This window comes from Strix uralensis, chromosome 1, assembly GCF_047716275.1.
Source record: "Strix uralensis isolate ZFMK-TIS-50842 chromosome 1, bStrUra1, whole genome shotgun sequence".
NCBI classification, from domain to species: domain Eukaryota; kingdom Metazoa; phylum Chordata; class Aves; order Strigiformes; family Strigidae; genus Strix; species Strix uralensis.
Genome location: NC_133972.1, coordinates 74,381,366 through 74,398,462, shown reverse-complemented (window position 1 = coordinate 74,398,462; position 17,097 = coordinate 74,381,366). Strand labels below are relative to the sequence as shown.

Below are 17,097 nucleotides of genomic sequence, written 5' to 3'. Positions count from 1 at the left end.
AATAGTATACCCTCAAGGACTAACTTCTTACAATCTCTGCAGAATTCAGCAAGGCTCTCAGCACGGAGAAGCTGCATATGAGTGCAGGAAATGGGCTTCTAGACCTGCGTGAGCATTCAGCAGTTCAATAACTATGATTTCACCATACCATTTTTCCATGGTACTCTTCACTTTAAGAACCCCAAATCATCTTGCAAAGAAAGAATATCCTTGTATTACGAGATCCCAATTTAGCAGGTAAACTTCCCTTATCCAGAGCCCCTCAAAAGATATAAGAAAGGCCTTTGAACTTAAACCAAATGGATTTTGTTAGAATATAAATTAGAATCCTTAACTTCTCAAAGCAGTGTAAACTGGACTGACTAGGTCAAACACAATCACCATAAAATGGATAACATAAATCAATTTTTCTGTGCCCACTGCACCCTTACAAGGATGCCTTCTAGCCTGGTTTCATTCAGTTCTGTCAATATTTGGATCACAGCAAATCATGCATAGTCCCTTCTGGTCCCTGTGAAGCTGCTTCTTCCCATTCCAAAGACACTTGATTGTGAGTCTGCTTCTTGTTTATCTTTGCTACCTCCCAACCTGCCCACTGGGCTGGAGACCACTCTTACTGAGTGGTTGCCCCTCCCTTTTCTGTGAAATCACCTCCTCCTTGACACTACTGAATGGATAGAAAAGGTAGAAAGGCCCATCTTCCTCTCACAAGGGCTGCAGTTGAGCCAGCTATGTCTTTTTTTAAAAAAAATCTAACCTATAAACTAAGAACAAATAAAGCAGACACTGTCCATCAGAACTTGGCATTATCATTTTTCAATTGGGAAACAGGAGCTGAGAAAGGGAGACATCCAAGATAATAAAGATTACCAGGAGACCTCTGACTTCCCAGATGCCTTGCCTGACTCTCTAACCCCACTTTGCTGGCTTACACAGCATGCCATAAAAACTTAAATGAGTCCATTATAAAGTCTTTCATGCGCTGGAAGTTCTAGCAGAGCTTACACACTCATCACTCAAAAGGATATTGTTCATGTGCATATATAGAACATTGGGCTCGATCTATCTGATGTACAAGATTTTGTGTCTTTAAAATGTCACAAGCCTGGAGGATGCTTTTCTCCACCTACAGCAGTCAACATTGCTTTGTTTTTCTCTCTATTTTTCAAAACCAGGGCAGTTTTGTTGAGGGATGAACTTGATTTTTGACTGACTTCACAACCTTCCCAGATTAACCCCATGGACTACTGTATAACTGTCAGGCCTCTGAGCTGATTCTTCATTCCAAATCAACGTTTTCTAAATAATTATTTATCCACGAATAGGTCATAGAGGCCCTATGGCAATATTTTCCTCCCCCTTCCATATGCAGAAGCGTTACTTAAAAGGGCAATGTGCCTCAGGTTTCCAGGCCACTCACCAATTCATCTTTTCTTAAAGTCATATTATGCTTAAGTATTAATGTGTAGCACCAAAGCTAGAGAAAGCCTGTCCAATTCTTTAGAGGGAACAAATTAATTTAATACAATCAGTGAAAATAAAATGTAGAAGAACCCTGAGTGTATGAAGTTCCAGAGCCCCTACTAAGCTTTTCGATTAACAGGGGCCCAGGCAACAGTAAATAGCACTTCTGCAAAGCACAGGGAACAGTACCATGTAATTTCATCTTTCTATATATCAGTTTTCTTACCCCAAAAAGGAAGATTTAGCAGTTGGCCTGAAACACGCAGCACTCTGGTGCTACAGGACACTGCCAACAGGGATTATTCCGCATTATTATGGGCGAGGTGGAGGAAAGGGCAAGGATCACAGAGGTGCGTCCACAGCATGAAGGAGTGCAGTTGAAGAGGTAGAGTTGCATAATGTTTCAGGGTGAAGGAACCCACTCCTCCATATGGTTTCTGCTGGATTGAGCAACACCTCCATTTGGACCTGTCCTGAGTTCGAACACAAAGCAAAATTCTCTTACAAGAAAGCTCGAGTGCTACAAAAGCTGGCTCAGCTCTGTCAACTCCAGCTTCCGCACCAGTATTCTGCCTACCACTTCCTTTGCAGCTTCACTCAAATTATAAATAGCTCTGCATGACAGATCTGACTTTCAACTAGGTTGAGCTTAGTTGGTGGAGGGGCAGGTTACTGCTCCGTCAAAGGTGTGACCTGGGCAGGTCGGCTGCAAGGGACAGTAATTGGAGTTGACACAACTGAGAGTGAACAGATAGCCGGGCCAGGACCCGAGTTCATGACTCTTCTCCGATGGCTCCAATGAGACTATGCAGAGCAGCGCTCAGGGCTTGTACCACTGCTTACGCAAAGTTTGACAATAAATAAGGAATATTAAAGGAATACAACCTGAAACAACCAAGTTACAGCTACAGATGATTATGGCTAGAAGTCAGATCCTAAAGGAAATGAGGAATAAACTGTGGAAAATGGGACACAAAACCTCTGTGGAAAGTGGTGTTTTTTCATGTGCCTAACTGCAAACAAGATAAACCAATACAGGTAAACAAAATGTCTCCTCCTCCCAACTCTTAGAATCATTGAACAGCAGGAAACCCAGCAGTCTGATGCTGAAGAAAAAAATGCTTCGAAAGGAGTGATGCGATTGAGGGAATAAGCCAATACACAGACTTTGGAAGAGGAAACACTGTATTTAACATCCATTACTTGCCTTTATACCATCTAAGATGTCAGTACACCATCGGAGCCTCCTCTCTGCATCTCAGTCACCAGAAGTTGGTGGTCAACAGAGCACCCCGTTGCTGAGCAAGGAGGTCATCAAGAAGACAGAGCCAAGCTCTTCACAGCTGTGCATGGTGGGAAGACAAGGCATAAATTGAAACAAGTTCAGACTAGCTACAAGGATTTATTTTTATTTTTTTTCCCTGAGGACAATCAGGGTTGCCCAGAGGTTGTGCAGCCTCCTTGGAGGTTTTCAAAGCCCATCTGGATAAAGCCTTGAGGAACCTGTCTCATCTCATGGCTGATTCTGCTTAGATCATGACATTAGACTAGAGACCTCCTGAGATGTTTTCCAACCTGAATTATCCTATGATCCTATCTGCACTGATATTGTTTGTCCACTTCATATTCACTGATCCTGTATGAGAGAAGAGAAGCAACTCTACGTTTGGTAGCAAGTACTCTCTTGTGGTATTGAGGTATTTGGGTTCTGGTCCCTTTTGTAACAGCCAGTTAAGTACCACTACAATTCTATTACAATTAAACTTAGATGTGTAATACCTGTGTTTTAATAACCAAGTTTGACTTCAGTTTGTCAACAAGCAAGTAATTTCCAGCACAGAAAAGTCTGCATGCTGTACACTGCTGTACATACTACATACAGTATGGTGTTTTGCTACAGTGACCCATAAGAAGAAAAAATACACGCACACGGGAAATTAAGCTTCATCTCCTGCATCTGGAGCTGTTCAAATATCTAAGGTTCCATCAGACTCTTCCAGCTCAGCGCCATCTTCCCTTGCATTTCTGGGGGATGAGAACATAAGGAAATGCCATTCCTTTTACAGCAAAATCGTGCTATTACTCCAACTACTTCTGAGATATTGGTACTGTTTGTTCTCCCAGCAGCAACTTTGAGGAACTTGAACAGTCACATATTGCTCGGAGAAAATACAGAAGAAAAGGAAGCTGAAATTTTGGTGGAGACTTTAATTATGAACACAGAAGGAGAAGTATATTTTTTCCTCTTTAAGTCCAGAATGTCCAGCCTGTACAACAAAGCAAGAATTTCTAACCCTTCTCAAGTAATGTCATTGATGCCAGATATTTAGTGCAGTGATTTCAGCAGTGAATGTCAAATCTCTCTCAAATATTTGCATGCTTCTTAGCTCCTAAACTGACAAGCTTTAATTTAAGCAGATATAAGTGAAATCTGCCACAGCACATGTTGGTGAAGATATTTAAATGATACAGGCCACAATGAGAAGGACACAGAGCACATGCAATCCTCATTAGAATCAGTGTGGCAGGGGCTCTTCTCATTACAGTTACTTAAACAATAAATTAATTAAAACTCCTCAAAAAGCTCAAGCCCAAAACCATTCAAGATGTGTGGGAAAAATGCCACACTCTTGCAATCTGCTCTTCATGGAAAAAATGGCAGTCTCCTTTCATCTTTATTTCTCTTTTCCCTACAGAACCCATGTGGAGTATATAATACATATATAATACAAAACCAAGCAAATGAGGCAATGGAAAGTGCGAGGATATTAATTCCTGCATCATACCTCTGAGCAAGCTCATGTCAATAGATTCCAGCAGAGTAGGTAGTGTAGGTAGTGGCAAACTTAACTGGGGGTCTCATCAAGTTGCTAAAAGAATTCCCCAGTCTTTCTGACACTTAATATACCATATTCCCATCAGTGTTTTGCCCACTCTTATATATATACCATACCATATATATATACACACACACCATACCCACTACTGTGTTTTGACCATCCTTTGGAGATACAGCAGACTTCATAGGACAGACACTATGCCCTTTTAATTCTACTTTTCTCAGGAAAGTACTGCACGTCATCCTTCATCTATCTTCTCTCCCCACACCAAAGCCTTTTGAACCTGTTGGTACATTTCAAGTCAACCTATTAGAGGACAAAAAGATAAAAGATGAAATTCCACAAATATTGTGAAATTAAGAAGGCATTACAGGAAATAATTATAGTGCTCTTAAAAGAGACCTCTAAGAAGAACTCTTTTATTGTATTTATTAGTCACAAGAGAATCTCCAGAGGTAAGCACTTTGAGGAACTTACCAGTCACAGCCAAACTTTGGAATAGAGCTCATACCTTCTTGATACAGGATTATTCAGTCAGAAGATCCAAAGCCATAGAAAACCAGGTTTCACAGGTGCCATTCATTAACTGGAGCTATCAGACCCTGATTCCAGACCTGCAGTTGGATAGAACTATTTGGTTATGTCCACCTGTCAGTTCAGCTCCATGAAGGACAAAGGACTAGAGCTAAGCCTGCAGTTAGGTGCCCACAGTACCACTCGGATGGAGAGGCCTGACAGCAAGTAAGTGACCTTCTATCCCTCCCCTAGCCACTGGGTCCTCCTCCAGAGCACTTACCGGAGCACCTTTAATTCTTCCGCTGACCATGTCCAGAAATGTAACTGTCTCGACTATGTTGGGCCAAATGTCTTTGAGCCTTCATATCCCAGAAACCATTTGGGACTTATGAACTAGGTCCTCTAGTGCTGATGTTCACTTAGCAGATGGCTGGTGAGGAGGAGATAGTCCTGTTGAATCTGTTCTGTTACACAACCAGCAACAGCTCAGTTCCTAGGGTTGAGTGAGACTGCACAGGTGGGACTCTCTTTTTTGGATCTCGTCATTTTCTGGTCAAGGTGCCTACATCCCAGGTAGCTTTCAGAAGTGTTCTCTTGATCTGAAGCCAACGGAACTGGAACTGGCAGGTGATGATAATGATTAACTACAGACACCCTGTTAATGTCCTGCTGAGATGATCAGCCAATAAATTCCCATCCAAAGATAAGTGCCTAAGAAAACAGAACATAACTGGAACATGCCAATCTCTCTTCACTGACTGAAGAGGCAGCCTAGACCATTAAACCTCTATCTGTTACACAAGTACCTTTATAATCTGTCCTTCAACTCCTAAATATCCAACTCGCTTCTGAAATCCTTTGAACTTGAAACCGTTCTATTTTTAATAAACAATCCAGACAAACTTGTCAGATTCAGTTGGAATACCTTTCAGACTCTATAAATAATGTTCACATCTCTACATTATAAATTTAGTGCAGAATTTCAAGTTTTACTTTTCAGATGCCAAATCCCTTTAGTAAAGAGCTTTTTAGATAATAGGATCTTTCTCATATAATGCATTCATAAATTTCCTTCAGTGATAGGGGTGTAGTTCAAAGATCATTTCAACACTGCTGCTTAGATTCTTAATTAAATTATTGTGTTTAAAAAGGGATAAATAAATAAATACTGGTCATAGCTTAAAGGGAAGCAAAAGCGGGTCACAGAACTTGAAAAGGCTCCCAGTGAAATATTGCATTTTTCTCTCTGGAGAAGTGCGTTCACAAATGGCTAGTGTGATCTGTCTCCCTCCCAAGAGGTGGACTGGAAACCTTGGGCTGAGCTTTCATGAAAGAAGGGGTCAATCAAGGGTGTTTTGTAAGGTGGGGAATAAGATTTACAGCAACATAACCAGTTGGCCAGTTCATCATTACACACTACACATGTCCTAAATTAGGAGAGCATGAAGAGGGTGGGTACATTACACTGTTTCCCAAGAAGCATATTGGGTGAGTTGTTCATGTTCCAGTTCTTTGAGACTCAACACCACATATTCCCAGGAATCTGTAAATCATCATCAGGTGATATTTGTTGGCTGTCATACCATGGACAGTCAGAGCTGGTTACAACTTTTACCAGGCATTTTCTGTTCATGTTTTTAGAGTTCTCTTTTCCAGGAAGCTGCAAAACAAAACACAAACCAACAAGTAAAGTAGCGCAGCACAAAACAAAATTCCAGAGATAAGAGACATGCTGATAATATAGTCTTTGACATTTGTTTGGGAGCATTGCTGAGTTAAATATCAGTCCTTTACCAGATTAATAAATGTATGTCTGCTCTCTTTCTCTATTCACCTATGTAGCCCCTGTCAGTGCAGTATCTGAACACCCCTGCAAACACCAGTGAACTTGCCCTCATAGCATCCCTTTGTAGTAGCAAAATACAGAGATTAACAGACTTGTCCGAGGTCAGATGGGAAATATGTGGCAGAGAAAGGCCCCCAGAATTCTGGTTCCTCATAACCATAGCAGAAGCATCTATGTTACAGCGTCCCCCATCTATCTGGTACATAAGAGGCTGTTAATGATTGTCTCTGTGGCCACTAAGTTGGGAATGAGATTTGCATCAAAGACAACAATGTTGGACATCAGGGAAATCATCTAACTGCAGAGAAATGAGGTACTGGGACAGGATATTCATAGAAATGCTGTGGCATGTCCTTCATATATGGTTTTAAGAAAGGGCTGATAAATAATTCTCAGGAACAGGTGTTTTGAAAGATTGAACTGGCCTGTTGTGTTCTACACTGTTGACATGGCAGCCTAGGATATTACCTAGTTTGTTGCACTATCTTTAGCTTTGCAGTGCATATTAGAACTTGAGTGGTAGACAAGTAATGGTGACACTTGTTATCACCACAGTAAAACAGGGATGGGTCTAATTCTAATGTGTCAGAAGATATACAAAATAATATACCTCATCAAGTTATTAAAACAAATCAAGCAGCTACAAAGGACCAGGGACAGGCTCTTACAACAATGTTGAGCCAAAGTAAGTGGAGTGTGAGGGAAAGTCTCCATATAAAGAGACTAGGGCTTTGGCATGGTCTATAGGTAGTATGTAAGGTGTGCTGAAAATTAAAGCAACTTTCAGAAATTCTCTCAGCAGCCAATTAGTCAAGAACCCACAAGACAAAAAAGCAAATGAAACTGCCACATCTGTATGGAAGATGAGATCTGTTATGGGTCCAGCCCAAGTCCTTTTTTAATTCAACAGAGCACTTCCATCTGACTTCAGGAGCTTGGACTTGGCTTTCCCATTACAAAAAGTGACCCAAACTTCATATTTTTTAAGGGGCTGAATTCCTAGGGAATGACAAGAAGTTTAGCACCCTCCAATGGAGTCTCTTGTTACAGAATATTTGCGTGGGATTTCTGATCATCTGGAAGCCTGGGCACCTAAAGTCATGGACAAATAAGGACTGCACACAAGGAACAAGTCAGATGCAGCCAGAGCGCACACAACTTACTGTACATGCACTCAGCAACTCACAATACATAAGCATTAAAATGCAGGCATTACATTCCTGAGCTGGGCCTTCTAGTCAAAAATGTATCTGCGTATGTATCCTTGACTCACGTGACCCAGCCGTAATTTTGCAATGCATCTTCCTTCCCTTCCTTGTTTGGATGGGATTTGCCTCTGCCCTGTTTATAGAGATAAAATTGTAACAGTGAAACAGTTGACATAAAGCATGTGTTCTGAATTATTTATGTGTTTTCTGGTGGGGTTTTTTTTTGGTTTGGCTTTTTTTTTTAACTGGGAAAAAAAAAGAAAAAAAAGAACAGAAATACCAAACATACCTGCCTAGCTATGCAGCAGAAAAGAACTTGAGGATCCAGTAACAAATACAGCCCAGTGTAAAACTATGGTTTGCATTTTGTGGTGAAAATACATGTCACATCGTGTATGGGTATGTGAGTTTTCCATGGATTAAGCAAACATCACCATATGCTGCAGGTCAAAAAAAAAAAAAAGTATGTGCGTGTGTAGAGATACAGATATCTATCTCTTTCTGCCATTTCTAACGGCATGCAGAGCTAGAGTTCATAGCAGGATCTGGCACTGAGGAACCAACACGTGCATGTGAATGTGGCCCAGCAGAGACAGATACATTTGTTTGTATACTTCTACTGCATCAGGGGTGGAACATAGAGTTCATTTCTTCTCTTTCGGCTAATGTGGGGAAGGCTCAAGCCACTAAGCCCTAGCAGCATACCATCCGACAGGGCATTCCTGACCCAGGTCACAAAATGCTCTGCATAGCCAAGCTGCAGGTATCTACCTGAGAGTTTCCACAGCCCAGCTCATCGCACTACAGAATCACAACTGTGATAACATGATCTTCACTATTCTCTAGGGAAAAATCTAAATAAAAAGCCTTTCAGAGCTACAGGACTCACTTTTCATGGGAGAGGCAATTTATCTGTGGTCATGGTATACTGCATTTATCTGAAGATTATGTTCAGATGTTCCCTTTTGAAACCTTTTGATACAAGTGCTGGTAGATATTCACTAGCCTGTCAAGGATAAAATGAATATAGGAGAATCTTGGAAAGACATCAAGCAGAGAGGAACCTGGATCACAATAATGAGATATCAAGTGTGGATAGAGATCCAAACCTGTCTAGGGCCTGGGGTTTAGTTGGCCCCTTTCTGTCCACAATGTTGATGCTTACAAAACTCTAAACTTTTAGACAAGAAACTTCTGTTATATTGGCTATTGAGGAATTCATGCTGGTTTTGGTAAATGCTGGGAAAATCAGCCTTTTTGGCATGGAGTTATTCATTTTGCCTCTGGGAAGCAAAGAAAGTAAAAAAAGATCATTAACTGCAGCTTGAGAGAGGTTTACATAGCCCATGTAAATGAAAATTTTGGCCAGACTTCTTTTATTTCCAACTGTTTCATCTTCATACTATCTTTTCAGCTTTACATTAAAGATGGTTCTTATCACAGAAATCAGACTCAAATCCAAGGCTAGATGTAGAATATCCTTCACCTGGGTCAGCCCCTTTTAACTCCACACCTGCCCATTACAGTGCTTAATCCCTGGTTCAGAACCAGCCACAGGTTCCAAGCTGCCCTCTTTTTAAAAAAAAATTAAATCTCTTTCTAAACTTGCTGCCCATAAAGCATACCTTAGCTTCAATTTAGCCTGGCTCCCTGCAGGCCATCCCAGAGTCACTTCAAGAGAACCTGTCCTGTTGCTCTATACTTTCTGCCTCCCAGAGTTAGTATGTGCTGTTCAGGAAACAAATGCAAACACTATTTTTCTAACATGACATGATCCTATAAGCCTCTTGGAAGTTTATCTCCTCCGCTTTCTCCCTGTAAGGCCAGAAACCTGTTGCTACAGATTTTTGGTACTCAAGGCTGGAGTCAACTATCAGAGTGATGAGGGCGGTACGCAGCAACACAGCTACTGTCTGCTAAAGGGAAGGCTACCAGCATCTCTGTGCCTACCTTGATAAACACTGTTGTCCAGATATTGAAACTAGTTGCAGATCTCCCCTTTGCTTGCATGATGAGCAGATCCAGACCACTGACTCAAAATCTCCATACTCTAGGATCCCTTTCCGGTTTTAACAAAGACAATTTCAAAATATGGTAGCTTGGAAACTCCCAGGGCTCAAATACAAATTATTTGAAGTCCCAGTGGAAAACAGATTCTTCTGTTTCAACAAGATACAGTTTGTTTAGAGAGCTGGCAATTCAGAGGAGACTGAACCATGGTTCCTGCCAAGCCTGGGCCTCACAGCACAGTGACTGGAGCAGTAAGGATTTATTTTTTCCCACAGTGGTGAAATTGAGACATCATTCATTGAGATATGTTTACCCATGTTTTAAATGATGGCTATTAAAGGATGTTGCCCACACTTCAGGGAGCTGAGAGCCTCTTTGTCTAGTCATAAGCTCTGAAAAACTCTGATCAGGTCATGTACCTCCAGCAGTCTCTTGGTTTGGATACTCCTACTGGCCTTTAAAACACAAAACAGAGTCCTCCTAAGGTTATGTAAAGGAGAACCTCAATAAAACATTATAGGTGGAAAAACATTTCTCCTCCTCCTTCTATTAGCACCTGGCAGCCTCCTCACTAGTTTCATCCATCCTCACACATAAGCCCCACACTTATAACAGTCTGTTGCTGTCTCAGACACCTTCTCCTTAACCTGCTAGAGCCTTATGCTAAATACTGATCTAGTCTCAGTCCCATCCAACCATGGATACCTTTAAACACCTCGTGGACTTGCTAACTGCAGGGAAAGGGGGATTATTCCTTGTCATTCTCAGCCCAGCAAACACCATCCTTGTTAGTCACACGAGTCCAACACCATACAATGTCTAGGGTCTTCCTTATAGGCAGTACTTGCTGTTGCAGCCCTACAGGAACCAAATGTATTCCCTCTCTCCTCAGGGGAAAATGCCAGCACCACAAAGAGCCTATCTTCCCAAACCACTCAGAAGTTAGCACAGCAACCAGCAAGAGCCAGCAGCTTTCTACAGAGCCCCAGAGCCAGGACTGCCACTAGGATTTAACAGTGTACAACACAGGCAGATATCACCAAAGAAATCCAGCTGCTACCAAGCTGGTTGCATTTTGGGTGCAACCGCATCTCAAGCTGGCCAGCACTTTGAGGTGGTCTTCTCACACCTTTTCTTCAATGTGAGCAGCCCAAGCGTGACAAGGGGGTGAGGATCTGCACAGATGTGAATCCAGGCTACTCAAAACAGAGTGAATACAGATCTTAGAACAGAAAAAACCCAGCCCCCTCCACTCCTTCCTGGCTGCTGTGCATTCACATGCTAGGGAGCTCCCAATCTTTCTCTCAGCCCAACGCTTTTCAGTGTGCTCTGCTGAGCTCCAAGCCCTGCACCATTCCCGCTGGCTCCCAGGAGACCCTCTATGAGGGCTGTGTGGGCATGTCATGGCCCAGTGCCATGCTCAGGAGTTTCCCATAAGCTCTGCTCCATGGTTTGGGGGTGTGTGTCAGGGAGAATGGGATGCCCCACACTGCCCTCTATAAAAGCTCTTCAGCCCTCCCCATAGCCTTCTGAGAAGGGGCAGTTTCCCACTCGCTTCAGAATGGAAGCAGGCAGAATAAAACAGCCTCCTCCTTTGCTGCTCACCCACAGCTTTTATAACAAAACAGAACATCCACTACCTGCAAACAAACAAAATAAAGTAGCTACCTCCCTTCACAGCAAATTATACAGCTTTCCCTGGCATATTCTTCTACTCTGAAACCATCCCAAGAATGAAAGCAGTAAGTGGGCACCATCAGGAGGCTGGGGACAAATACCAGAACAAGTTCCACCATAAATCACTTGAGTAGCCACAGATACACATACAATGATGAGGACACAGAAAAGCCCATGAGAAAATCAACCATTATGTCATCAGAGCAGGGCTTGAATATTGTGCAGTAAATAAGGCTAGGGGCCACACACTGAGCAGTAAGGAGAAAACTAAATATTAAGTTGCTGCTCAGTAATTGAGCACAGCCCATTCTGTGCACGAAATAAGGCAGAGATGAAAGAGGGGGAAAATAGCAAAGCCTATGTAATTAAAGGCTACAGCAGAAAAACATTCACAAGGAGACTAACTGAAGATACCAGGGGTAACTGGAGTTCTGGCATTCGCTGACTTGGATGTGTCATGCACATGCGTGTATGAGTGCATGTGTGTATGCATGCTGTGCACATTTGATTATTCCATGCCCAGGTAATCCACACAAAATCAGTGGCCAAGCCCCTTGAGGGGATTCTACAGGGAAGGTAACTGAGGTTGGAGGAACAAGTGTCAGAGCTCCAGCAGCAAAAAGATACGCACAATATCAGAGTAAATATTTCCCTATACTGCTCAAGCACATATATAATTCCCACTACTGCAGAATTCAGGTGAGTAGGGGGGCAATTACAGTCAAGTTGCAGATTACCTGCCAGAAAACAGCAGCCTTGCTTTTGCAACTCTGAAGGCATCCTTTAACTAATTTCTTTTTTAAGGTGTATGCATTCAGCTTCAGTGTGAGCAATGGTTGGAGTAGGAGAAATTCATGATATCTAACTTCTGGTGATAATCTTTAGTGGGAAGCTAGACACCTACCCATCATTTATACCTTTAAAAAAACCTCTTCCATAATGCTGCTTGCCTGCAGATCATGCAGCATAGTTGGGTTTGACAAAAAAACAGTTGTTCCAATTTCTGGGACAGGCTAGAAAGAGAGTGAGTGTAGTTATTCTTCCTCAAGGCAAGGCCTGGGTGGAGCTAGAAGAAATGACAGCAGGCAGTGAATGGGAAGTGGAGGTAGTCCAGGGAGGAGAGGCAGTGGAAGCAAGTACTGAGGCAGCAGCTGGGATGAGAGAGGAAGTGGTCAATTTTAGGGGAGAAGAGAAAATAGAAAGGTAATGCTGTTCTCTCCAGGCGCTTTACAGCAAATTACAAAAAGGAGCATGGAAAAGCAAGATCAGAAGGCAGCCCTGTTCCTCTGATTTCTGGCAACCTGGCTAGCCTTGTTCTGCTCATTAAAAAAATGACCAGTCTATAATATAGCAAAAGAGGAGGGGGTCAGCCTGGCCATTTATTTGGGGCACCAGCCACCTCTCTTCCAAACCTCACCAAAGCTGCCAGAAATTTTCCCACTGGTCTGGGCCTAGGTGGGGCCAGAAAGCTGATTGCTGATCTCTAACACATGCTTTGTCTCAGTAGTTGCAGTGGGGTGAGGCACAGGGGTTTTAATTTCTGCTTCACATCCTTCCTGCTAACGCCCAGCATGCCTCTCCCTTTACCGCATGGCTTTGCTACCTCTACTCCTACCATTTTCCGCCTTCTGTTTCCAAAAGTCAGCCGCAGGGCCAGGGAAGGTGGTGAAGTGATGTGCGGGAGCAAAACCCAAACACAGCCACTTAAAGCAAATATTATTTTTCAACTGAAAGACTTTTAAAATTTTTTTCCCAGTTTATTTTTAGAACAATGGTAAAACATACAAATCCTGGAGGCCTCAAGCACTTTCCTGCTGTGCTAGTGACTTAATTTATTTCTTTAATTTGCTAAAACCTCACCAAAAAAATGTTATTCTTTGGAGACTTCACTAGCCCAAGTTTTGCATGTATTATTTGCTGCAAAAGATTAATGAGGTATCAGAGGCAATTTTTAATGGATTCCCTTCATTTTCTCTTACTCTCCCTCACTTTTTTTTTCAACTCATATGGCAGTCCAGGTCCATGAATCTGTTAAATGCTCTCTGTAGACAGTATGCAGGGTGCAGGAAGAAAGTAATGAAATCAAAAAGCCTCTTTTACAACTTCTCCCCTTCTCTTTCACCACCTGGAGATACTGCGTTAACCATCGTGCTGCACCAACCTCCTGTGGATCAGACACCTCCACAGCCCCTGTCCTTTGCAATGCTCCGAGGGAGTGGACGGAGCTGAACACCCCGAGTTTACAGGAATACTGTGCGTGTGACAAGAGCTAATCCTACGCATAGTTCAGAGGTGCTGTCAGCTAGCCAGGCCATCCGCTGAGGCCTTTCTCTTGGCTTGGTTAGAAATCTGCTGACACTCCCATAGACTCTTGGGGAACGTTTTGGAGCTCGGCCGCAGAAACCTTCCCATCAACCTGCTCCTCTTACGGGAACTGAGCACTGCCTGGAGTGTAGCAGCAGCACAGGCTTCAGTGGTGATGGCTAAGAATCAGACCTGTTTTCCTTGCTTCATGCAGCATAACCAGGCTATTTGTCAAGAAGACGCACTTAGAGGTGTCTAAATCCTTTCTCCAATCTTGACCTACATGCAGGCTCTATTCCAGCACAGCTCTACAGGGGAGATTTTGCCTAACGGGAGGTGAAATGGAGAGAGAGATGAGGAAAACAAAAAGTGAGGGAGCAGAGGGAGAGTGGGTTAAGATGCTGGGGTCAAAGCAGAGAGAGATGTGACAAGTTCCTTATGATAGCTTTAGAGACAGGGTAGGTCTGTGATGGGGTAAGGGTATGTGAAAAGACATCACAACTCTGTTGCATAAGGCAGGAAAGGAAAGGTGCAAGTCTCTTGAAAGGCAGTCAACAGAGGCCTTCACTCTTTCTCCATACGCAAAGCTGATATTTTAACCTGAATGAACCAAATAGAAACTGTGAGCAGCCACCCTTCTAGCTTGCCTCCCTGCCTTTGGGAAAGCCTGCTCATCGCTTTAGGGCTGAAGACTCCTATTTGCAGAAGGACTGAACTATGAACGCCCTTCAGCATGACTGAGGCCAGGCCACTCACACCACTCAGAGCAGTTTGGAAATCTGTCCAAATTGAACCACGAGAGAGAATACACAATAGGAACTGAGTCAGGAATACTAACCATGGTATGATTTCATTCAGGAGGATCAGCTGGTGATCCAAGGGCCACGTATGGTCTACGGGACAAATCCATGCAGCTCAGTACCTTTTTTGCCACAGCCTCAAGCCTGACACTGTCAGGACCATTGACAAACAGTTCTGAATGTGTCACTGGTGTAGCACTGAGCCTCATAATCTTAATTTGTGCCTGCATCTGAGCACATTGGCCATGATCAGCCAGATTTCTGCAGGGTTTTGCATGTGCTGTTCTGCACACCTAACTGCCCTGCTTCAGGTGTTGGTGCCACACAGGCACAAAAGTTCTTTGAGAAATCCATCCCCTACAGTTTGCCATTCAAGCAAATACACCAGCATATTTTTCTTACCCTGTCTTTTTTTCCTCAAGTGGTAGATAACATCACACAGAAACAGCAAAGCAGAGCAACAGTGTAGTAATAAGGAAAGGACATGAGAGTACCTGTCTGGAAGAGCCGGCTCAAAGGCAACGTCACACGATAAATAACCCTGAACACTGAAAGAAAGGGCTGTCATTCTCTGTCATGCCAGAAATGTCATAAACCACAACAGAGACATGCCAATGATTTGAGGACCCCACAGAAGAATTTTTATAGCACCATATTTCATAACTTCTTTTGCTATCTTGTGGGTCCAACTTCCTGATGTATGTCTGCCTCTGCCTCCACATTCACTGGCATTTACTCAGAAACTCACAGTCTCCACCGCTGTGGGTGTATTCAAGTCACTGGCTGCCCATCCCCAGAGGCAACTAGGTCACTCCAGTGCACATAAAACATAGGGCTTCATGCAGTGTGCTTAATGCTGGGATCCAAAGGAAGGTCTGCTGAAGGACACACACAAAAAAAAAAAGATAGCTCAATTTTGGTTCAGACTAAGCAGCAAGCTCACCTGAAAGAAAATATCCCCTATGCATTTATTAAGCATCAGAGGCAAGACTTCTGCCCACACTGAACTCTGTGCTACCAGACAAGGTAGTTTTGATGAGTTGCAAGCACAGCCCTGTCCTCTCTAGGCTACTCTGAAAAGGTAAAACAGTTCTGCCAACAGAACCTTGAAACATGCAGAGGTAGCCCTAACACTTTTGAATATCACTGATAGGATTCCCCCATATATCACTTTGATCAAAAACTCATCAGGATTCCCCTTCTGCATTTTCTTTGGGTTTTTTTGAATAGGGTGACACATGATCAACAATACTGCACAGGTATAGTAATGGTACTTAAACAATCCCACGCACAGGAAAGATTCCTGTACACATTCATTTAAAGTTGGCCTAAGGCAAGCCAAATATACAAACAATTAGAAATCTGTAGGCATGCCAAGAAATATTTTCTGCAGCATATAGGCCCAAGAGAAAATATAATGAAGATTAAGAATATTATTAACACGTATATGGAGGTAATAGAATTTGATGGATTTCTATATCAGTACCTCTGTGATCCTGGTAAACCCCAGGAAAAGGACTGGACTGACATTTTTCCCATTTACCTACAGCTGTCAAATCCATAGCACTGCAGTAGTGCTAAATATCTGAAATTTAAACGGCTGTTAAGCCATCTTCCTTTGTTTTGTTACACAGTAATTAGATCCACTTAATTTACTCAGTTCATGACAAATATTTCTGTTTCACTCACATCCCAAGACAACTTCTGTTGCCCTTTCTTTAATATTTTTTTTCACAAAAAGCCTTTTTTTTTTTCTTTCTGGAACCTTGTAAGGTTTTTGTTCCCATTACAATCTTTGGCACACAAAGCAGGTGGTATCAGAAGTGCAAATGCTTCCGTATTCTTTGAATTGCTATAAACTGCTGTATGGTTTTGTTCATTTTAAGTACCCAGTCTTTTGATATCCTGGCCAGTCCATTCCATGCTCATGAGTTAACAAGACTATAGGCAGGGAAAGACAAGAAAGGCCACCCAATTAAAGGGAGGAAATGAAGATCAAAACAGGCTACTGTGCTGTCATATGGTCAGGTACAGAACTGTAGCTGGTGCAATCACTGATAACAGGCTAGTTAACACTGCACCTGTCACTTTGCTGTGACCTTCACCAGTCACCTGGCTCTAGCCTTATGAGAGCTGTCTACCTTTTAAGTTAAAAAGGCTTAGATTAAAAATATTAGTAACCCTAGAAATCCTCAAACAGCTTCACTGAAAACAAGAGGAGGAACAACTTTGAAATTACAAGTCCTGTGAAAAGGACTCTGCCTAATTTGATAATGGACACAGGTTATTTTCTTCTCCATTAACCCAGAAGGAACTGAGCACTGAAAGTCCATGCTTACTTGAGGGATGGGGAACTATCCTGTTTTGCACGTGAGCATGAGGTTACCCAGTATCCAGATCAATCCTTGGAGCTGCTCAGGTGCAAGCTGCTC

General features: G+C 42.6%; 1 long non-coding RNA gene across 2 annotated transcripts; it reads right to left on the bottom strand.

Moving 5' to 3' along the window:
• Positions 1–2,686: 2,686 nt before the first annotated feature.
• On the bottom strand, positions 2,687–5,238 carry LOC141953859 (uncharacterized). Of its 2 annotated transcripts, none has more exons than XR_012632024.1 (4): positions 5,101–5,238; positions 4,816–4,918; positions 4,444–4,610; positions 2,687–2,807 (listed from the first exon to the last, which is right to left on the bottom strand). It is a non-coding gene; the product is annotated as an uncharacterized LOC141953859 (long non-coding RNA). The 2 variants fall into 2 exon arrangements; XR_012632023.1 differs by having other exon boundaries at positions 2,764–2,807; positions 4,439–4,610.
• Between the last annotated feature and the right edge of the window lie 11,859 nt (positions 5,239–17,097).